The 4,342-nt window shown below is 45.0% G+C and overlaps 1 pseudogene; it reads left to right on the top strand.

Moving 5' to 3' along the window:
* LOC102494512 (DTW domain-containing protein 2 pseudogene) overlaps positions 1–3,770 on the top strand; it is an 8,754-nt pseudogene extending 4,984 nt beyond the window's left edge.
* The last annotated feature ends 572 nt before the right edge of the window (positions 3,771–4,342 follow it).

The following is a 4,342-nucleotide window of genomic DNA, read 5'->3' as shown; positions in this document are numbered from 1 at the left end:
GCAGGAATCTTGGGATTAAGAGGAAAAACTGCTAGGGGCTGGCAGGTGGAATGGTGCTTAAGGGTGCTGGACACCCACATGGCTGACCATGGTTCTAGTCTCGAACCTGGCAGCTTGCTTTCTCACTTTCTCTCTCTTTCTCTCTCCCTCTTTGGTCAAATTAAAATAAATCAATAAAGTTAAATAAAATATTTTTTTTAGAAAACGAGGAAAAACTGCTTATTATTAGAATGAAGAGATTGTGGGACCAGCAGATGGCATAATGGTTACATCACTGGACTCATGTAGTCAACTATTTGACACAGCAGCTTAAAACTCATAGGGTGCTTGTGTATATGCACCCAAAATCCCAAGAGGAGAATGGAGCAGGGATTGTGGCATGGCCATCCACCCAGGGGGTGATTTCTGGCTCTCTGTCTCTCCAGCAAGAGCAGGTGCACTATAGCAAAAAATCTCTCTCGAAAGAGAGAGAGAGAGATTACAATTAAAACAGTTTCAAAAAGTAAGCTTTTAGAAATACTGGCTGAAAACAATGAACAGAAAGATGATTTGGACAGGATGGACAATTCAGGCAAGATAAAGACCATTCAACAGAACCTACAGACGGAGATACAAATTCATTACTCAATGTGTTCCAGAACCTCTTTCTGGGGAGTAAAGCCAAGTGGGTAGAGGACTCAGCCTTACAGAAAGCAGCTTGAGAAGTGTCTGACCATGATGTAAAAGAATTCTATTGTGGCAGTGTTTCCTTTTGTCTTGATACATCTTTTAAACAGCAAACTGCAAGTGAATGTAGTTGAAGTTCTTTGGAACTTTCTAAGTACCGTGTTCTCGAGCTTTACTTACCAATGTAACTTCAAATCTATTGTTTTAAATATGACAATTAAAGTAACTGACATACTACTGTGGACAGAAGTCTGACTACTTTTCCTATTTTTCCAAAATCTTTTCAAAAGGGGACTGGAGAAGTCATGCCCACAAACATTAACAGACCATTTACTTTCTATTAACAGGATTCTTCCTACCTCCTGTCCATGGCATAGTATCTTTGAGATGTATATTTCAACCAATTACAGTGTATTCTTTTGCTTATTTCTTCCCAAGACAGAGTACTTCCCTTTTCCTTAAGATGTAGATTAAGCCTTTCTTTAACTAATCTCTTCCCAAGACAGGGATCTTCCCTTCCAATAGCTGACCTAAGAATTTGCGGAGCCCACCTATAACCTACAAGCCTCCCCCCACCTTCTACATGTCCCGCCTTTTTGGGCCAGACCAATGGGAAATCTTTTAATTAAATGTTGTCTGTCAATCTCAAAAGCAAATAAAAGGAACTTCTGTACATGATCACTCCGAGAAAAGGCATGTATGCCTCTTCTCCGGCCTAGGTCACACAGTTGGCTTGGAAATAAATCGCATTAATTATTAATTTTACAGTTGGTTATATTTTTTTCCGTCGACACTAAAAAAATAGTAATACCATTGACAGAAGAGTCCTCCTAAAGAGGTCTTCTTAACCAGAAATTAATTTTAAAATATTTAAGGTTACTGGATTATGAGAATTGTCAAATGTGAACATTGTCTCAATCGAAAACAAGATAAACTAAAATACATTATTAAAGTATTATTGATTAAAAATAGAAGTAAATAAAATTAAAGATTCTGTGGAAAATTAGAGAGGAAGAGTTAAGTTAAATAAGATAAAGCTATTGCAGCCAACTAAAGACATTGAAGAAACACTTTCTGGAAAAATGCACATCAAAGAATGGACTGTAAAGTAAACCGATAGCAGACCGATCAACAAACAATGGGAAAGCTTGAGCTCCCGCACTGGGAAAGACCAGGCCTCACAGGTTCCCTGCTGTTAGGTGACCTTTAACAAATCCCGATTTTATTTAAAATGGTCCTGGTCTATGGAGTCTCATCTAAGGCAGTGTCAGAGCACACAGACCTGGGTCCCTACCTTGGCGACACTCTGCAGAGGCTCCATTCTCAACAGAGCAAAGGACAGGAATTTCCCTTAGGGTCACAGGTACATGTGGAATGCAGTCTTGTCAGACCAGAATAATAGAGGTACACCCACGCGATGTCCGGGTTTTGCTCCACCTAGTTTTCCATTTTCAATAGTCAACCCTTTAACACAGAAAAACGGGGAAAACGCAATCCGCGAGGCGCTTCCCTCTGCCTGCGGCAAGCGGCCCAGGGACGTCCCCCTTTCTGCCCCAGCACAACCGTCCCCAGAACACCCCGGGTATGCGGAAACACGGGACATCCCCCTTCTCCCAGGGACTGGGAGAAATGCCACGCTCCTCCTGGCTCCCCCGCAATCCCCAATGGGCCCGCCAAACTCACCGGGGCGTGCAGCACTCATTTGGACGGAGCTGGCACCGAGCAGGGTTCCCTCCCTACTGCTCCCTGCCCTCTGCCCTCCGCCCTCCGGAGAAGCCCCCAGGCCTCTGGAGGAGGGTCCCAGGTGCTCTGCACAGCCCAGACCTGGGTGGGCGGGTCCTGGCAGGAAAACCCGCCCACTACCACTCACTGGGCAACTACAGCCCTGACTGCACCAGGCCACCCGCCCACCCAACACCGAGTCCTGGTCTTTCTTATCTTTTCTCTAGGGAACATGAGAAAGAGACAAAGAGGGAAAGTGAGAACTCACTCCCTGGAGGAATGGCCAGAGACAGAGAAAAAAATGGACAAGGGCCTGTTTGCCAGAGAGACAGAAAGGAAGAAGTCACCCCTCGGGTGAGATGACCACACCAAAATCCCTTCTACTGTATCTTCCTCTCAGGATTTTGGGCATGCAGGCCTGGCATGGTTTTCAAGCTGCTGTTCCTGAAACTCCAACAGCACAGTCTGTCATGTGAGATCCAGACACTTTAACCACCATGCCACTGGCTGGTCCCAGTTTTGATTGCTTGAAGCCGTAAACTTGGAGAGTCAAATAAAAATAAAGCCCATCATCTGCTTTGATGCACTGGATGATGATAACAAGAAGCAAAGTATTACAGATGGTCAAGAACCAAAAAGCAGTTGAGTTCCTATACATCAGCATTAAAGAGATATTTGCTATTTAAAATGAAACAAAAATCCATATATGATACCACCCCCAAAACAGAAAGCCTTATGCACAAGTCTAACAAAACTTATGCAAGTATATAATCACCAAACCTTGAACCAGTTGAGAGAAACATGAATAAATGCAGGCAAACTCCTTGTTCAATACTAGTACACTCCTTATTAGAAGACAGTCTTCCTCGCTTGAACCACAGACTCAGCGGAATCCCAATCAAGTTTCCACAAAGCGATCAGCACATTATTTTTAAACCTAAAATAGATGACATTAGACTGAAGAGCAAAGTTAAAGAACTTGCACATCTGGATCTGAACACTTAGCATAAAGAGACCCGTGTACATATAGTCAACTGGTTTTGTCAACGGGACAAAAGGAATTTATTGAAGAAAGGAAAGCCTGCTCCACAAATGGCAGCAGAACTAGGAAAGCTGAAAAAAGGGACATCAATGCAAACTCTGGAACTCATCAGTAACACCAAACATATTAACATTTCATAGACTTAAATTTTCAAATGTGAAATCACAAAAGTTATGCAAGAAAGCACAGAAGAGCATCAGAACCACTGCACTTGGGGATGCTACCCTCCAGTCCACACCCCTCCTTCTAGATGCTAAAGATTCACTCCATGTTCTGCCTCACCCCTGCTCCAGGAACTGGTGTGGCTGAGGATCCTCATGAAAACACAGGGGCTTCATAGGCTCCAGGCTAGGAGGGATGCCTATCTGAGCTGGAGGAGGTTTGTCTTTGGGAGTCTGGGACTGCTGGTACTTCTTCCTGCCCAGGACACAGAGAACAGGGAGCCCCAGGAGAGATGCCCCTGTGACTCAGGGCCCATTTCTTTTAAGTTTACTTGATTTTCCAATGAGTGACAGAGACACCCAGAGAGACAGGTACCCCAAATGGAGATCTCCATGCCACACTCACCTCCAGTCTTAGCCAGTCAGCCCTGGATCATGGGCACACATTCCCACCATACTCTGGCTGGTCTCTAGATATGAACTTGGTACCCTTCCATGTAGATCAGTCCCCAGGCCCCTTGGTCCATTTTATCCTACCTTCTAAACTTCAGTGACCCAATCCCTAAACAGCCTTGTCTCAGCACTCACTGGGTAGGGGATCCCAGTCCAGCACCAAGCCCAGCAGTCAGTATGCCTGGAGCACCCAGGGGGGGGAATGGAGGCTCCTGGGAGGGGCCATGGGCCTAAGCCAATAGGAGTTGAGATCAGTCAAAGGTGGGGCGGGTGGGGAGGGGGTGATCACCAGCAGGGG

Source organism: Tupaia chinensis, unplaced genomic scaffold (assembly GCF_000334495.1).
Source record: "Tupaia chinensis unplaced genomic scaffold, TupChi_1.0 Scaffold147500_2, whole genome shotgun sequence".
Lineage (NCBI taxonomy): Eukaryota > Metazoa > Chordata > Mammalia > Scandentia > Tupaiidae > Tupaia > Tupaia belangeri.
This window is presented reverse-complemented; position numbering and strand designations above follow the sequence as displayed.